Source organism: Equus caballus, chromosome 16 (genome assembly GCF_041296265.1).
Source record: "Equus caballus isolate H_3958 breed thoroughbred chromosome 16, TB-T2T, whole genome shotgun sequence".
NCBI lineage: Eukaryota > Metazoa > Chordata > Mammalia > Perissodactyla > Equidae > Equus > Equus caballus.
The window spans coordinates 34,208,247-34,228,502 of NC_091699.1; positions in this window are offsets into that span (position 1 = coordinate 34,208,247).

The following is a 20,256-nucleotide window of genomic DNA, read 5'->3' on the forward strand; positions in this document are numbered from 1 at the left end:
TGGTTTAGCCTCACAATGATTAATTGAATTTGTCAGTGGTGTTCGCTTAACTTGACAGAAATGTGTAGAAATTCCTATTTGTGTGAGCAGTATGTCTAGCCTATCCCTTTCCAATAACTTGACTTGCACTTATTTTTTGTGTTTTGGTTTAAAATGAGTCACAATCACCTGTATTCTTAAAGCCCATATGTACATAATCCCAAAGAATTTGCTTGGACACTGACTCTTCATTGTTATCACTGAGTGATCTTTCGACTGGAAAGTGGGAAGAGCTTGGGTGGGTGGGCTGGGAGGTCTTTGGCTCCATCAACTAGCTAAGGCGAAAAAGAATGAAGGCCTTGACCTTAGACTCTCTCATGTGACTACTAATTTTCCTAGCTGAGTTTAATAACAGAAAGTCCAGATTAGGGGTGCAAGCAAGTGCAGATATTGTGTGATTAAACCAAACAAGACCCCAATACATTGAGCACCAAGTGTGTAATTGGTGACAGTGACTGTTGTTAGGAACATGAATAATTCTGACTTGAGTTAATGTTGCTGTGGAGGCTCTTCCTATTTCAGTCCACGGATGCACTGGGAAAAATACATTTTCATTTCCCACACAACAAAGCGGGCTTTGTACACTTGTACACTTTGTACACTTGCTGGTGCCATTTGTGGCAGAGAGGGGCTTTCTTGGATCGCTTTGGAATGATGAAGAGTGTGTCCCTCATCCAAGAACTGAACTGATACCTTCAGGTGAGTCCGGAGTCCAAATCCTCAAAGGAGGGATTTAGGAAAGCATTTGAGAGGATCAGGTTTAAACCAAACAACCCCTTAAGAAGAAATTCCATTCAAGTTCTTTCTTTAAAACAGGAAATTAAACAGAGTCATTATAAGGCAAACTCCAGAGAATGGTAGCTCCATCCTTCCCTACTGTTAGTTGCATGAATTTCATTTTGGATCATCTGTGAATTGAAAATTCTGTTTAAATTTGAACCTGGTAACTGTAGCTCCTTTAGAGTGCAACAACCAGAATTCTAGGCAAAATGCTTCATTTTAGAAATATATAACACACCTGAAGTACAACTCGCTGCGTAATTATCAAGATTTAAGTCTCCTGGAGTATTATGTTAAGTATTTCATTAAATTCATGGGCCTATTTCCAAAACTCTTTTAGCAATGGAGAGGGCCAGATTATAGAACATGAATTCTTTCAAGACCCTGGTAGGGTTAACATACTTTATTAAAAATTACTAGAGGCAAGCCAGAAAGCCGAACTGGTGAAGCAGGTATCAGTTGGCACACTTTCCAGATGTTTTTATTTTGAAGTTTCATTAAGTGACTATCAGCAGAATGGCCAATGCTGTGTAAACACAGCAAGACTGAAACCCCACCCAGTAAATAACTCTTTCAGTTGCTTTCAACAAAGCCTTCTCTCCACGACTGAATTGCACATTGTTCTTTATGAACATAAGAAGAAAGACTTCATACACATCCTCTTAAATTCTTACCAGGGCAGAATGTTGGTGCAAACTCCTCTTGAAACATTTAATGGTGAATGCTTACAATTAATCTGATGTCACTGTGATTTTTTTTTCTGTGAGCAAAGACAAGGGATTTAGGGGAAATTGTTCAACTCAGTCAAGGTCTTCACTTAATTTATTCGGTGGGATGTTCTCTAACAGATCAGAGACTTAAAGGCCTAAAGGTGGGAGTGTGCCTGGTATGTTGAAGGAAGAGCAAGGAGGTCAGAGCAGAGAAGGGGTGGGGAAGCTGTAGAAGATGAGGTTGGGGTAACTAGGCCAGATTGCGCTGAGCCGGGCAGCCCAATGGAAAGACTGGGTTTTTCTTCTGCATAAGAAAGGGAGCAATCAGAGGCTTTCCAGCAGCGTAGTGACAAGATATGGAGCTGGGCATGGAGTCAACATCCTTGGAACCACAGATCCCCAAATGGAAATCAGGGACTGTCGGGAAGAGGGGAGGGGAGCAGATGCTGGGGAGACAGCCAACAATATGTACAGCACACTCGATTTTCCTACAGTGAGTGATAGAAAGAAAATAAAATGAAGTATGCTTTTGAAAGCAGGAATACTCACACGTGTGTAACACACACACATACACAGAGAAGAGGGGAGAGAGGGAAATTTTACATCCCAAATACCTTTGTAGCCACGACAAAGTGAACAAAGTACAGAAACAAAAGAATTGAAAATCTCTAAGTGCTTTGATCAAAACTAATTATTTTTTTTAATTAGGGTCACTTTGAGGAGTTCAAACTCCTCAGGAGTACATCTTCTAGGTTCCATCTGTCCAATGTTTCGGGAAACAGTCTGTTTTGGCAGTTAACCGTGTCTACAATTCTTACATAAAATATGTTAAACATCTGTCCCTGATCAACTCAAATATCACTGCCTTTATTGTGTCTAATGCTGGCCCATCAAAATATAACTTACAAAAGAGGGGTTTTTTCCCAGCCCGTCTTAAGAATTGCTTCTTTGCAGCTTAACTGTTCTCGCAGGACTCAAAGGGAAAATATCTATGTAGAACAATTACTCAGTTCCTTTGTAGACAGGTATTAATTTGGGGACCACAGGGGATGAATTTGACCCAACCCCTATTTAAATAAATATATGTCCTCTCTTGCAGCTCATAGCTCAGAGATATTTCTTTTCGTCAGCCTGGGCACGCTGAACCCATCTTCCATGACATCAGTACTAACATACCAACTAATGTGGAATTTCCACCCAGCCATGATTCTGATTCTCCCAAGGCAACCCCTTAGGAAATCTCCTCTCTAAACCCAACACTATGAATACTGCCCATTAATGAGACACTGCTGTGTGCCAGGTACTGAGCTGGATTCTTCACATACAATAGTCTGGCTTAATCCCTTCTAGCTGTGTGGCCTTGGGTTATGTACTTAATCTCTCTGATTCTCAGTTTCCTCCTCTATAAAATGGGGAGAACCTCATAGGGTTGTTTTGAGGATTAAATGAGTTAATGCATATAAAGTGCTTAGAACAGTACCTGGTACATCAGAAGCATCAAATGTGTAGCTTATTAATTATCTATTTTAATAATTCTCACAACAAAGTTATAAGATAATACCATCATGTTCCCCATCTTATTGACTGAAGGTAAGACAAGATAAATGACAATAGCCATGATCATAAATAATACTAGTAACTAGGCTAAGCAAGTTATATACATTATCACTAATGTTTACCACACCCTTATTCCTACTGGGAAACTAAGCCTCAAAGGTCAAGGTCACATGGCTGGATTGATAGAGCCAGGATTCAAACCAAAATCTTCTGATAGGAATATCTCTGCTCTCTTTGTTACACCAGGCTAGCTCTATCCTTCTGGAGTTCGGTCTACATGATAGAAATCAATTCTAAATTAAATTTTCACTGAATTGGCGGGTGGGTTTTAAATACCTTATTTTCTTCAATTGAGCAAATCAGTAAGCTTGACATCTTAAGATGATGCTTTTTTAAAGTTTTTTGCTTAAATGGTACCCTTTTGCTGAAATACTATGCATTTTTCTATTTCTTTTGGTTAAAAAGCTAAGGTGCTTTTTTTTTTTAATTGGCACCCGAGCTAACATCTGTTGCCAATCTTCTTTTTTTTTCTTTTTCTTCTTCTCCTCAAAGCCCCCAGGACACAGTTGTATATTCTAGTTGTAAGAGCTTCTGGTTGTGGCATGTGGGATGCCGCCTCAGCATGGCCTGATGAGCGGTGCCATGTCCTCGCCCAGGATCCAAACCGGCAAAACCCTGGGCCACTGAAGCAGAGTGCGTGAACTTAACCACTTGTCCACGGGGCTGGCCCCTAAAGTGATTTTTAAAATGGACTTTAAAAGTGTTTCTTGATGTTGAAGCATATCTCAGGAAATGGGTTGGCTGTGGGAGGATGGGTGGTGTGCTAATATGGACTGAACACAGAAGTCACCGCAGCCAATATTTTCTTACTTAAGCAACAAATTTCAAAGCAACAGAATATCGATGCGAGCATGGGTTAGAAGCATGTTTCTTACAGTGAGGTTCAGGGACGATGGTGCATCATATCACCTGGTCTGGTACCCAGACAACATGCTGGTTGCTGGGCAGGACTGACTGAATCCAGAGACTCAGGGGTAAGAGCCAGCCATCTGCATTTTAACAAATTCACCTTGTGATCTGTGTGCACAGTACAGAAAGAAAGTGTTGCTTTACATATATGACTCTTCCTCATCCTCATCATCTTTAGAACAGGCACCCGGAATCAGAATGGAGATCTTTACACGTAAGCCATCAGACAACAGGAAATCTCTTACCACCAGTCAAGGAAAGGTTGACAGCAGAGAGACTGGGGAATTACAGTCAGGAGAGACCATGTTTCCGTCATGCTCTAATCCCGTGAAACAGTTTATGTAAGAAATCTAAGGCTATAAACTTAGTGGCCCAGAGAACCCTAGATGCAGGTCTTTTCTCCCCATATTCACACCTGCACAGCCTCAAGATGCACAGGATGCAGAGGAGAAAGCCTGGGCCTCCTTTCAGCCTGCCTGATGCCGTTAATATAGCTCTACAACTCCATAAATTGCAGGTGACCTTTGTATATCCTGTTCCTGATTAGAACGAAGTTCCACAATGAGATGGTGCGGATGGTAGGGGAGCTAGAAACAATACTAATGGCCCAATCATTGAGGACTTGTGATGGGCTCTCTTTGGCTAAACACTTTATGTGCAGCATCTTATTTTATCCTCACAACCCAAGAGGTAGGTCCTCTTTTATCCCCATTTTGTAGATGAGAAAACAGAGGCACAGAAAGGTTGAGTAAGTTGCCCAGAGCATTCAGACAACGGGATGGAAGCACAATACTCCTAATTGCTCTTCTCTACACCCTTAGAGGTTTGGCCTCAGTCAGTCACAGGATCCCATATGGTAGTAGCCAACAAAACAACAAAAAAGGGAGTGTGTTTTTACCCACTTGCCTTTGATGTTAAAATATGGCTTGACCGGGTCTAAGTTGAAACTGACCAGCGGCAAGTGTCTGAAGAGCAAACAGATTGCAATCTGGTGAAGACTGATCACGTTTCTGTTGACAGGGATTCTAGGCTTTTTTCTGGGATTGTGACAAACCCAGCAAAGCCACAGACAGCTCTGGATCTGTGTTGTTAAAGGCAGCTGATGTTTGTTGGGTAATCGCCATGTGCCAAGCACTGGGTGGGAACTTCGCATATATTTCCTCATTTAACCATCAAAAACAATCCCAGGAGGGTGGTAACTGCTGTGATCCCATTCTCCAGATGAGGCAAATGAGGTATAGAGTGGATCCAGGCTTCAAATTGATGTCTGTGTGAGCTATCCTGCTGTATTAGTCAGGGTTCTCCAGAGAAACAGAAGTAATAGAATATATATAGAAAGATATGAGAGGAAAGTGTTAATAGGAATTGGCTCACATAATTATGGAGGCTAAGTCCCACAATCTGCCATCTGCAATTAGAGAACTAGGAAAGCTGGGTGATATAATTCAGTCTGAGTTAAAAGATCCAAGGACCAGGAGTGCCAACATCCAAGGGCAGAAGACGGATGTCCCAGCTCAAGCAAAAAGAGAACAAATTTGCCATTCCCCCACTTTTTTGTTCTATTCAGGCCCTCAACAGATTGGATGATGCTCACCTGCACTGGTGAGGGTGATCTTTATTCCATCTGTGGATTCAAATACAAATCTCTTCCCAAGACACCCTCACAGACACACCCAGAAGTGTTTTACCAGCCATCCGGGCATCCCTTAGCCCAGCCACGTTGACACGTAAAAGTAACCAGCACACCTGCCTTTCCAGCATGGACTAGATGGGGTAGAGGTCCACAGGAAAAAGTAAGAGATTGGACTTCCAGTTCTAACTTTGCCATTTCCACACTTGGCAGTTCTGTGACAGTCCCTCGTTTCCTATCTAGACTTCAGTCCCTCCCATTCATAAAATGCAAGTATTTCCCTAATTATTTTACAAACCACAAATCACTCTTTCAAAAACTGGAACTTACCCTGATAGAAACCAAAAGTCTACTTTTTTTTCAGAGAAATACGAGTTCCTAGGCATTCTATTGTCCTAGTGGCCATATATGAAAAGTTTTAAGGAACAAAATTGTAACAGTTTTACAGAAATGCATTAGATGGAGACATCCAATTTTGCTTTGTAACTAGAATAAAATTCCCATGTTCCACCAAGAAATCGCCCCCCAACTCCTGGGGTGAGAACTGTTCCACTAAATAATATTTATAATTTCATCCCTTCTGACACTAAAATTTGACCAGCCGATGACCTTGTTTCTCAGTGAAAAAGCAAAGAGAGGGAGTAGCTTCTCCAATATACCCGTCATGTTCCATTTTATTGCTTTTTTAATAAAATCTTGGCTAGTAAGGACACCGAGAAGATAGAGAAAGCATTGTAAGGTGTTTAAAATATGCTGAGAAACAAGTGCACTAGTGCTAATTAATGAAGGATATCATTGAATAAAACAGGTAATTAGCCATGGTAATGGAAATATAAACAGGACCTAATTAACAGAACTTTTCATTACTCTCGCTTGGTGCGGACTGTAAACATGTGGTATGTTGCTATCATGCCCACGCACATGATTTCTTAGTTGATTTTGGCCCAACTGTCTGGGTAGTAGTCAAGATATCCAAAACAGTTGAGGGCAGTCACAAAGCTGAAGTCTTTGTATTTGTACCATTTCCAGTGAGCCAAAGACAACATAAGTATGAATTGGAAGTGTTCTACGTTATCAAACCAAGCTTCTTATGAGAATTGCCTCCATCTGATGTCTGTGTCCCAGCAGTTTCTGTAATCCTATAGAAACAACCCTTCACCTCACGCCTTCCATTCCTCTAGGATGGAGAAGAGGCTTAGCTCCTCAGTCAGCTGCAATCAGGTTTCCATGCCCATCAGTCTACCAGATCTGCTCAGGAGGGAGTTTCCAATGACCACCACGTTGCCAAAGCCAATAGATACATTTTCCTCCTTGTCCTTCTTGATATCTTGAGTCCTTTAACTGGTTTACCACCCCCTCTTTAAAAATATACCCTGATCTCTGATGCCCCTCTTTCTTGGGTTTCCTCCCACCTTTGGTTATACCATCTCCATTTCCTTTGCTAGCCCTCATTCTTCTGCCTTCTTCTGACTCTGTTAGTGACTGGCCAATCTTTCCCCTCCATGAAAGATCGCTAAAAAATCTCATGCCCACAACAATTACAATTAAGCTGTTGCTTCTTTTACATTCTAACTGGCACTGCCCCAGCTCCAGCTCTTATCACCTGTCTCTGGGATGATTTCAATGCCTTCCTAATTTTTCTCCTGGCCCCCAATTTGACATCTCCCCTGCTGTCTTCAATCCATTCTGTATGAATATTTCCAAATTGCTGTTCTTTGTTCTCTGTCCTCTGGGCTTCTTTTTCACAAAGTCATCTTGAGTATGAGGCAATTAGGGTAGTTTGTAACTCCTCAGGGCTGACTAAGTAACTTCAGGGGCTGAGGTGATAGAGGTGATGGCTGCTGTCATAAACACAGGCTTGCTTCCTGGGGAGAGAGCTGTACAAAGGCCAGACTGAGGAGAGGGTGGTTCTCCCAGGATTTTCCAGGAGCAGGGGTTTTGCCACCTGAAAAATGGTTGCCAGAATGCATTTAGATCATTCATAAACTGTTTTCTTGTCAAGTTTCATTCTGGCTTAAGGACAGTGTATAGAGAAACATTATAAGTAGGTAGTAGAATCGGTCCCCACCCGACTCAAGGTTACCCAGAATGTCACTGGCCTGTATTTGCATTTCCCCGACAGCCTGTCATAGTGCCTGTTTCATTAGGATTAGATTAAGCTGCTAGTAACACAAAACCTAAGGAAACAGCAACCTAGATGGAAGTTTAATTCTCTCTTATATAAGCAAAGTCCAAGGGTAAGCTGCCCAGGGCTGGTAGGTGCTCCCTGATCATCAGACACAGGCTTCTGCCAGCTTCCTGCTCCACTATCATCAACACACTACTCCTACCTCACGATCCAGCCTGACTGCTTGAGCCCCAGCCTTCATGTCTGTGTTCCAGCCAATAGGAAAGGACATAAAAGATCAAACCATCTTCTACTAAGGATACTTCCTGGAAGTTATGCAGACCACTCTCTTTGCATACCATTGGCCAAAGCTCAATGTCATGGTCACCTTAGCTGCAAGGGAGACTGGAAGATGTAATCTTTCTTTTGTGCATAGTCTCAGCTAGAGACTGGAAATTCCACTATTAAGGAGAAGGGGCAAATTCACCTATGAGAATGCTATCAACCTCCGCTGCAGCACCTGAAAGTCCTTCGTTGGAGATGCAGACCTTTAGTTCTGAAAGATTTTCAGCGACAGACCCAACTCTCTCTATTAAGCACCATCACGATTCTTCAGCAGACATTGGGTTATCAATTCGCTCCCATTGTGACATCAAGATCACACTTGTTGGGGATGTCAGGGCAGAAAGGAATGTTACCACTAGGAGATAGAGGGATTCTAAAACCAGAAGGAATAAGACACCAAATACACACAATCTGCTTAAGACTTTAAGGGAGGAAAGCAATAAAATAGAGAAGGTAGGACCAATTCTGGTCTGCCGCGTGCCTTGGAGTCAGTTTTCCTCCTCTGTAAAATGGGAATAAGTGGATTATTGTAAGGATGAACTAATGAGCATGTTTTAAAATCCCAAGTCCCCTGCCCTGGGGAGTTAGCAGACAACAATCAATGTTTCCATGACTAGCTACAAATATTAGGTTGAACAAAAGCCACTAGAAAGAATCCAGGTTCAAAATGTAGACTTGATGTTCTCTGTCAGCCCAGTTGACGACAGTTTGCTTGTTGTTGGCTTCATGAAGCCAGGAGCAGGACCTGGTTTGTTCACCACTGGACACCCGGTGCCTAGCACAGTACCTGCCATGTAAGAGGTAGTCAGAAAACATTCCTTGAATTGAATGAGTGAATGACCCAAAGGGATCAGATAAATGGTGCAGAAAATGTTCAGGACATCATAGTAGAGACTGCACGAGAGTTCTAAATCAAATTAAGGGAAACTAGTGAATGAAGAGGAGCGTTTAGGACAGTCGGGATGGGAGGAAGAGCTCATTAGTACATCTCGTGCTGGCAACTATTTGGCAAAATAGTGATTATTTTTTATACAACTTTGCGAGTTTGACCTTTTTTTGTCTTTGAATTTGGGGGTTTTAAGTTCTTATTTGATACTTAATAAATTAGGATGGGATAAAAATGTAAAGTGGAATTGGTTTGATTAATTAGTCCAACAATTACAAGCAGAAAAACCTGTTACATGGATTCACTAAATGACACACATGAAGAATTAAAAGCCCCTGAGCTCTTCGCAACGTCCTCTAGTCACGTTGTTTTTCCCTTGAATTAAACAAATCTAAATGTTTATAAAATTCTTGAGAAAATATGGTGACCACATGAATAAAGTCGGTAACAGCTTTTTTGAATAGCTCGCAGCACACTGTTAACAACATATTCACGGTGTCAGTACCATCATCCTAGATTCGTCACAGGACATTTACTATCCACCTGGATGTTGCATCATGTAACCACTGGAATGTGTAAATATTTCTCACCCGCATTACCCATCGGTCGTACTGGCCCAAAATCACATAATTATTTTTTTCTTTTTTTTTTTTGCTTTATAAGAAAATCATATATATTTGTCACCAGATGTACTTTTTTCTCTCACATACACCTTGTCCCACATATATATTAGTTTGCTGTGCCTTAGCAATCATTGTAACAAAGACTGAATCAATCTCATGGTTCAGGTATGCAAGGAATATAATTTTATTTATCTATCTCTGGACTTCATTACTATTTCAAGTCCCCTTTCAACCAAGATGGAAGAAACTCAATCCCCGCCCATTTAGGATCTTCCCTCTCTCCCCAGGCTTGCTGCTAAGGGCCAAGGATGAGAATTACACTGTGCCAAGGCGATGAAAAGAGGTTCGTCTGCTCCCTGGTTTATGCCTCTCCTTGTGGCAGATGCTGTGGGTGCCCCGTCTGTGACTGTCCAGGCTTCTCTGGGAGGAGTGGTTCCAGGCAGTGATGGGCAATCCTCTTAGAAGAGTGCACGTGCGAGGTGGCAGCAATAAACACCTTCAGCAGCTGGGAGATGAGAGCAGCAGCCAGGTAAGAGAATCTGTGCTAAGCACCTACAAACCCAGCAGGCTGTCTGTCCAGCTCACTGTGGGTCAGCCCCTGTTCCCACCCATGAAGCCTCTCCAGATCCAGCAGTTGCTCCACCGTGCCTGTGGACACACTCTGGGGTGCATGGGAAGTCTTCTCATGGAGGGCAGTAAACCTAGCGAGGCTGCTAGGACTCAGCTGGCTGAGACAACCATATGGTTATTTCTTTTCTGGAAAGTTGCTACCACATCAGAACTCTGCCTGGGAAAGTTTGGGACCCTTGCCTCTTGATCCCAAAACCCTATCAGGGGACAGTGCCATCCCCTCTCCAGGTCTCAGACTAGAGAGTTAAGGGTCATGCAGATCAAAGGAATAAACCTGTATCATAGCCCTCATGGCATGCCTTTGACTGTCCTCACCCAGGCCAGGAATGCTTTTTTTTTTAAATGCTTTTTTGGTGAGGAAGATTAGCCCTGAGCTAATATCTGTTTCCAAGCTTCCCTATTTTTTTTCCCTCTCCAAAGCCCCTCTACATGGTTGTATATCCTAGTTGTAGGTCATACTAGTTCTGCTATATGGGACACCACTACAGCCTGTCCTGATGAGCAGCGAGCACATAGATCCGTGCCCAGGATCTGAACCAGTGTACCCTGGGCTGCTGAAACGGAGTGCACAAACTTAACCACTCGGCCACGGGGCTGGCCCCTGCTTTTCTAATTTCAAGAGCAAAAACCCTCACTCTGATTGAATACATTTTCTCCTGACTCTGTTGTCTACACCGTAAGTCTTTTCTCTTCCTTCTTTGTCTTGGCCAGTGCTGTTCATTAGAAATATGTAATGTGAGCCACAATTGTGAGCAGCATACGTAATTTTCTAGTAACTACAATTTCTTTTTAAATAAAAGAGATGATGTTAATTTTAATAATATATTTTATTTAACCCAATAAAATACTATCATTTCAATATATCATCAATTTTTAAAATTAGTAGTGAGGTATTTTACATTCCCTTTTTGTACGAAGTCTTTGAAATCCAGTGCATATTGTATGCTGACAGCACACGGACTAGCAACATTTCAGGCACTAGTGGCTACCATATTAGGCAGGACAAGTCTATGCCATGAATCTTTCTTTCTATTCCTTCATTTTCTGACTTTTGAAAATCAAAATCCAAAAGAGCCTCTTTTTTACTTCTTCTTCTTCTTTTTTTTTTTTTTTTTTGAGGAAGATTGGCCCTGAGCTCACATGCGTGCCCATTTTCCTCTATTTTATATGTGGGACACCGTCACAGCATGACCTGATAAGCAACACATAGGTTCAGGCCCAGGATCTGAACCGGCGAACCCTGGGCCACGGAAGCAGAGCACATGAATTTAACTGCTACGCCACAGGGCCAGCCCCTAGAAGAGCCTTTTTTTAATCTGCTTTTCTGCTAGTCCATCTATTCCCTGTGGCAATGAACCCAGAATGGACAACTTCCCAAATGGAGAACATGGTTGTGGGATAAAAAGAAATCTTAAGAGACGGACGCGGGAATAAATATTAGTAATCCACAGCTGCCATTGTTTATTGATAAATTATTTATGATTTATTTATGATAAAGGTATCATTTATTGTATTTTAATATATAGTATTTTATTACATTAATATAAAATATAATGCTGTTACATATTAATTAATAAACATTATTTGTTATAAATACTTTCCTACTATTATTTGAGTGCCTACCACATGCACTTTATAAAACTTACTTCTAGGACTTACAACAACCCTACACAGAAGTTACGTTCAAATTTATCAACTGAAGACACAAGCTCATAGAGGTTGAGTAACTTGCACGTGGTCAGGGTTCAAACCCAAATCTTCCTGGTGGCCCCCCAAATCCTTTGCATCTTCCACTGAGCCATACCAACTTCTTTCTCTTCTTGCTTGAACTAGTTTTGTTTGTTCCCCCAATCCCCATAGTGACTTTAGCAGAGCACATAGGAAAGACCGCCTGCTGTCCCTCATGACCTTGGCTGAATTAGCTCTCAGAGTCAACCAACAGAGGAACCCAGCAAGGCCGTGGAGCAGCTGTTGGAATGGCTGGTTCAACCAGTGATTGCCCTGGCCTTTGACGCCATCTCAGAGTGGGGCCATTGCTGCTTCCCATGTCAAGAGAACCTTCATTTCTGATAAATGACGGTGGTTGGGATTGAAAAATTCATGCGTAGCCTTTGGCAGCGAGCTACAGGTTCACTCCCACAAACTGACTGCCTGCAGTTCACAGGCACAATTGGATGTGAGTCTTGGCTTCTTAGCCATCACTCAGGGCGCGATAGAGACCTGACGTGGGGCTTTCATCCTAGCTTAATCTTTTCTATAATAATTTTCATTCTTTATCTGAAGACAGCTATTTCTTTCCATTCTCCTCGGTGCTACACAGATCTAATTTTCTTGTTTCCTTTTTGAGAGAGGGCAGTCCACAAAGTTCAAAGGGCTGCTTGAATTACCTGCCTCGGTTCTGTTTAACTCTTAGGTTGGTTGTCAGCATTTGGATTTGATTTTCTCCCTCTTATTAACAATCCTGGGTTAGATCACGTTTTCACTTACCTACTAGTATGAAATAATTATTTACACGTCTGTCTTATTCATTTTTAGCAACTTGACGGAAGAGATCTTGTCTTATCAATTTTGTTTTCCTCTCCTTCAATGCATTCATTCAACGTATATTTACCAAGTCCTTACAGTGTCCCAGGAGAAAGTCCACCAAAAAAGGTACCAAGAAGGACACAATTTGGTCCTTACCCCAAGGAGCTTAGAGCAGTGTTTCTGATAATGAGACATTAATCAATTTTATAGGAAAAAGAGATTCCTTGGAGAACTAAATGTGAAAAACGCCATGTTACGTTAACGCCACCTCCACCGCTGGACGCTGCAGAACATGTCAGAGCCTGTAATATGCTAATGCGTACCATGAAATCTCCAAAAAGGAAAATAAAATATGTAGTGTTTCCTGAAACGTTTGGACCATAGAACTGTTTTTATGTGGTATAATCTTACGGGACAAGTGTTTTGTGAAACAGGCTTTAGGGGATGTGGCTTAGAGGCTACTAGAGGGGAGAGACAGGGAAAGGTATTGAAATAGTGTCAGCTAACAATGATAGAATTCTTCCTCTGGGCCAGGCTCTGTAGATACTCAGAAAAGGGAACCCTCCTGAGGGAAGTAGAGGAAACATCATCAAGGAGGGTGCTCTTAAGATGACGAATGAAAGATTGGGCAAAGGCTTGCATGTAGACCTTTAAGAATATTTGTGGATGGAATCAGCAAAAAAAGATATTCCTGCATTCACTTGATAAACTATTATTAAAAATTTTAATAGTTTTTTTGGTTTATATGTGAGAAATCTAATTTGTAAATAACTCCAAATGAAATTGTAGCAGGCTGAGTAACGGCCCCCAAGATGTCCGTGTCCTCATCTCCAGAACCTATTATGTCATATGGCAAAAGGGACTTTGCAGATGTGATTAAATTAAGGGCCTTGAGATGGGGAGACGGTTCTGGATTATCCAGAGGAGCCCAGTATAACCACAAGGGTCCTTATAAGAAGGAGGTGGGAGATTAGAGAGACAAAAAGATGGTGTGACCACAAAAGCAGGAAAGGATTTGAAGAGGCCGCACTTCTGGCTTTGAAGAAGGCAGGACAAGGCCAGAAGCTAAAGGAGGCAGGCAGCCTCATATGCTGCAGAGGGCAAGGAAGCAGATTCTGCCCCGGAGCCTCCAGAAGGGTCACAGTCCTGGAGACCGATTTTAGACTCTGACCTCCAAAACACTAAGACAATAAATTTGTGTTTTATTTAAGCTGCTGAATTTATGGTATCTGTTATAGCAATTGTGTAGCGATAGGAAACTAAGGCAGGAATATATTTTTTCTTATTTTTAAAACCACATTCTTAAACACTGTTGACAACTCCAAATAGCTTTTGTTTATTAGAGTTAGAACTACTGCTATCTGCCATATTAGAAATTCAAACTGAGAAGTGGTAAGTAATTATCGTATTTAAAATAGCAATAATAAGCTTATTTCATGTTAACAAAAAAATGCATATTTTTATGAAATATAACTGCATTTTCCAAAGCAAAAAGAAAATGGGAGAGAAGAGTAGCATTATTTTATATTTTTGTAAATTTTTTAATGACTGGCTTAACAGAAGACAGCTAGATTCTCATAACTGCTTCTGCCTTCAGTCTGTGACAATATCACAGGTCTTGTAGCCTCTGGAAAACTCCACTGTACACTCATGAGAGAATAAGAATGAAAGGGCAAAGAATATCTCAGTACGATCATGAAAACAGTTTTGACCTGACAGACTCCCCAGGGGTCTCCAGACCACACTGTGAGGATCCCTGATACAGAGACCTGACTGTGTTCCAGGCGCTAGATGGCTAGTCTGACAATCCTCACAACAATTCTGTATGATAGGTACTAATGATGCAAGCTCGGCGAGCAGAGGAGTCAAAAGAAGATTGCTTGAACTCTCATATTCTGGTAGCAGTGCTGCTTTATTCAGAGAATAGCATGGGGCCAGGACCCATGGGCAGAGAAGAGCTGCAGGCATGGGGACAGGACCCATGGGCAGAGAAGAGCTTCAGGCATGGGGACAGGACCCATGGGCAGAGAAGAGCTGCAGGCATGGGGACAGGACCCATGGGCAGAGAAGAGCTGCAGGCATGGGGACAGGACCCATGGGCAGTGAAGAGCGGCAAATATGGGTTGAGGGCAGGGCTAAATTTAAGGCATAGGTATGTGAGTTATCTCTTTACTAAACAAGGGAAAGATTATGTAAAAAAAGTCACTAAAAAGGTACCAGTGTAGGTAGGGTCTGGTTATTGGGTGGTCCTATAACTTTAGATAAGAATCAGATCGGATCAGGTCAGGATGTCCTAAGCTTCCTAGAGGATGATATAGATTGGTATGTAGGGCAGGACGCCTTGGGCTTTTCTCCCTGGGGCAGCCTTGATCCTCATCACTAATATTAGCCCACTTTACAGATAAGAACACTGAGATTTGGAAAAGGCAAATAACTTGTCTCGGGCTACATGGTGGTAGAGCCAGAATTCAAACCCAGGGAGCAAGATGGCACAGCCTCCACATTTCCCTCGCCCCTCCACTGTCCCCAGTTATCCTGATGTATTGCTAGTGAGCATCATTAACCCGCGTGCATAGGACTCCCTTCTTTCTGCCTTTTTCTCTTCCAGATTAGACCACATGCCAAGCACTTCAGCCCACCCATCATGCTATCTGGATATCTGCTTTTGAACTTCTAACAAATTGTAGAATCATAAAGAAGGAAGGCAGTTAAAAATCCTTCCCCCCTCACTGTACCCATGGAGAAACTGAGGCCCAGAGGAAGAATGTCAGACATGTGGTAACATCACACGGTTAGTTATTAGCAGAGCCAGAATGAGAACTCAACTCTCCTGGCAGTTGAACTGTGCTTCTCCCACCATAGCAGGTTACATTAGATCCTAGAATTCAAATAAGACTTTTAAATTTAACAGAAAAATAGGAACTGTCCTCACATAGCATTTCCACTCTAACGGCTGTCCTTCCATGTCTGTTCTCCAAAAGGGGTAAGGAATGGTTAAAATTGTGAAAGTCTCGAGGTCAACTAATGAAGGAGACATCTTTGGTCCCTTGCAAGGATGATGTCCAACTGCGTTACAACGGTAACCTCAGCCCCAATGCCAAGTGGACACTTAATAAATATTTATGAACTGAATAAGTAAATGAACCACTCCATCCACTCATTCCACCTCTACCTGGTTTTAAGGTCATGTCTGCAGGAATGTGGATGGTTTGCACCTCCGCTGACAGAAGCCAGCTAGGAGTTTCTCACAAGCGAAAAGAACCACTGAGAGTCCAGGCGGGAAAGCAGTTTAATGCTCTGCCTTTTGTTTCCCTTCAAATTCCTGCTCCTGACCAAGGCCTCCACCCTCCCTGCCAGAAAAGCGGGAGGATAATTTAAAAAAAAAAAAAAAAAAAAAAAGGAAGAAAAAGAAAAAGAAGATAAAGTGCCTTTGTAACAGCTCAGACTTTATCTACAGCTTCCTCTTGAAGGCACCCAGCCCTTCCCTTCAGATTGTACTAACTGGACCCTTCTTTATTTTATCTTATCAAGGGGAAAATAAGAAAAGAATTGTCTTTTCAAAGGCTCTCAGGAGTCATCAGATTGCATCTCTGGAAGAGGGAAAATGTTCAGACCTTCAGGCCCAAGGAAGGCCTCCTCCTACTGAAGGCACACCTGCTCCTCGAGAAGATTCTGGGTCCTGTGTCTGGGGACGGCGGTTACCGAGCCTGGCGGTGCAGCTGTTTGCTTTAGGAAAATAGCTTACATTGTAAATACTCCAAGGTATTGTGCCTAGTGTACAAAAATCTTGGTTCCAGAGCAAATACATAAATCTGACCCTGACGGGGAGCTTAGCCAGCCACATGTTCGGAAACGTTCACTGTTTTCTTTATGAAAGCAGATTGCCTTGCCCTGTGGACTTAGGCGATCCTATTTTCTTTTTTCATTTCAAATCCAGAGGCTCTCAGAAGAATTGAAAGCAAGCAGGTTACACCAGGTGCTTTGAGGACAATGAAAAACTGCTGCCGGACCTAAAAGCATTAGTCGTTGGGGAATTTTTTCCCCTTTTTCAAACAAGACCTGGTGGAATTAGATGCTCAGAGCAGTTATTACAGTTTAGCTGGACCAGCTGGTTTCTCAGGCTGTGGCTATAATGGACCAAGTTTAGTGGGTCTTGTGAAAAATCTGGTTTGTTTCATGAAAAAGGAGATAGCCATCTGAGTTCTCCCTCTCAAAAAGAGAAATCAGTTAAGTCAGTGAATTATAATAAAACCCCTCTTACAAGCTTTTCCACACATGTAGTCACAGTCTTCACTGGAGATTCAAATAGAGCCTCTTTGTCCCAAGAAATATGCCAAACCAAAATTAGTGGTAAAGTCAGTCAACCCTAAACCAAGGACCCAACAAATTACTCAAACATTTGCTATTCTGACAGTTCTGTTCTTTATAGGCACCTCCCTTTGTTACTTTAATTTCTTCCCCCTCAAAAAAGAATGGTTAAAATTTATGGCTAGAAGAAAAAAACTGATTACCGCTGGCAAGTTAACTGAAGGGGCCAATTGTTCCATACGGCAAGAATCAGAAGGCTAGGGAGCCATTCACCAGGAAAGACTGATGTGTGAAAGGGCAGAGAGAGGTTCCCTCCATTGTGTGATAAAGAGTTTCATGTTTGGTTCCAAATTCCTAAAGGCAGCCTGGTGTGCAACAGGGCAAGCCGTAGAGAGAGCATGCAAAAGCTGAAAGTACATGCTCCACACACAAGATCGGGGTCAACCTCCAGGAGACAAAGCTTTCCTGTTCACTTTTGTTAGCGTGGTCAAGACCTTCTGGGCAATTGTCAAGACAGGAGAAGCAAAATAGCCGTTTTGCTATTTTCGCATGTAACCTGAATGGCCCCCAGGCCTCATCAGACTCTGGCTAGGAATGAGGTCATAGAGACCCCCGGGACAGACACACTCACACACATCCCAGAGTGACTCTAGGGACCTCAGACAAGGCTCACATGTACTTAAGCCAACTTTAACTGGATGAGGCTGCTACAGGCAACTGCTGTGTACTGCCAAAACTTCTCCGCCGTCTCTTACAGAAGATAGAATCGCAGCCGCCATTGTCCTCACTGTTCCACCAGACACTATCATCAATGTACGAGGACTCCCATGAGGACAAGGCAGGACTACCTTCCACTCGGAAGTGGGAGAATGCTCTGCTTCACATTTTGCCGTATCATCCTAAGTATCGCTGTATGTGCTTGTGTCTCCCAGAGCCCCCCTTGCAAACAACTGTAGCTTTCCCACGGAACTCTCCACAAGGCTTAGAATGCACACGCGGGACTGGGGAATAGACCTCACCTTGCGCTGGTTATCTCCCTCCCGCCCCCAGGCGCCTTCTCACAAGACTTCCTTCTTAGTGAATGATTTTTCCATCAAAGTCTATCAATTCATGCAAATAATACACTGAGAAGACCCTGACCCCTAAGTCCGTGAAAGCCGGCCAGATTCTGAACCCCACTACAGAGCGATGTGTTGCACACAGTGGGTCCAAGCAAGACCTCAGCTAAAAGGGGTCCAATTTGTGTGGGTGGCTCTCTCTCTGATCAATTCCTTTATTACTGTACTAGTTATTTGCATGTTAATTGTATGTGTTGCTAAGAATGAGAAAGTCAGAATAAGAAACTGTTATAAATAGGAGGGAGCCACGAGATGATCTAGGCCAGCCAACTGTGAGAAGGAGAAACCTCAAACCTTATGTCCTCTGCATGGTCGTAATAACAACAATAGCATCTCTAATCACTAACAGGCATCGATTGCTTAAGAATTTATGAAGCATTTTACATACATTATTTCACTTAAATAATGAACTGAACCCAACCCTTTGGACCCTGAGTTGTTAAATAGCAATGAAATGAAACTTTCTGTTTCTAAGTAGGGAAGCTTTAAAAAAAAAAATCTTATTAAAAATAGCTCCAAAGGCAATTTGAACATCAAAGAGCTTTTTATGAAACAGCATTTTGATGAGTTAAGTGTAAATGAATCAGAAACATATGGATTAAATTTTATTTAAAATAAACAAGGGTTTAAAAATTAAGAGGCAAAGTAGTTGGGAAACACATTTGACTTAATCCAAAGTGTCTGAGCACAGATCAGGACTAGGGCTTTGTAAACCAGGGAGGTGAAAAATCTCACCTGGAGTTCTTGTTCTAGGTTCTAGCAGGAATAAAACTCCACAAACCTTAACTCCTAAAGGAGTGGAGACCTAGAAGTTATTTTGAATTTTCCCTTTAAGTTACGAAATTATTGTATTAATACCAGATGACTAAAATCATGAATTAAGCTATCCGCAGATTGATAACGCCATCGAGCTTCTGGTTTTCTAACATCATTTTAACTCTTCTATGGGATGGCTGTCAGGAGGAACGTGTTCTGTTTTCAAAGATGTTTTCGAGGTTTGCATCTCGTTCTCTCTCTCTCTCTTCTTTTTAACATCCAAATATTTATTTTGAGATGTCTCCTGTTATTTTTTTCCTTCCAAGATTAATGAGCAGTCCACAGACTATGAAATTTTTGTTTCCATTTTATTCATCAAAAGTTTTGGTTGTTGACTGAGCCAGATGTTTTAAGATATGCAACTTTAAAAATCTACCTGGTTTGGAGAGCCATAGTTGTTTTCCAGTTATATAAGAATTTTTGGTTAGCCAGTAACCAAAACTGACAAAGTTTTGGTTTGCGCAAGATGATTTCCTCTTTTCACGTGATATTTTTGCCTGACTGTCCTTTATTTGTCTTTAGTGAACATTGCAGCTTGGCATATTTTACAAATATTTCTTATGCAAGAGATTAATTTTGCTTTCTCAAGGAGCAAACTGCTTTGCAAACCTCAGGTTTCACCTGCAAAGATTCTTTTCCCGTCCCCCAGTGGTAAAGTCCTCAAAGCAATTCTCGCTCGTAGTCAGCCCCAGCAGCTGCTAAATAAGTTCAGTTTGGTAGAGTCGTGATACTTAAGAGATTTTTAGGAAACACTTTAGGCAGTGTCTAGGTGTCTGCAGTAAAACTGGACTGAGACAGGGAGATTCAAAGTAGCAATTATCCTCTGCCCATCCATGTCATCCCATCCTTAACTGGAGTCCAGAAACCAGAGCAGCCTGAGGCAAATTGTCAGATGGTCAGAGCTTGTCCTCATTGCTCTTCAGCTTCTCACATTAGTTCTACAACTTCTGTGCCCACACACACACCTGGCGCTCTCATGCCTTGTACTTGACATCGTACTTGAAGTCACCCAGACCCGAGTTCAAGACCCACCCAGACCCGAGTTCAAGACCCACATTCACCACTTTCTGGTCGATTCAGTAAGAATTTGACCTGTAAAACATGGCGTTTCTTTATTTTTTGAGTCACTCCTTTCCATTTTGTGCTTGAGTCTCCCAGGCTTAAAGCGAGAGGTGCTGTCAAGTAACTACCTCTGATGTTGCTTATCTGGGG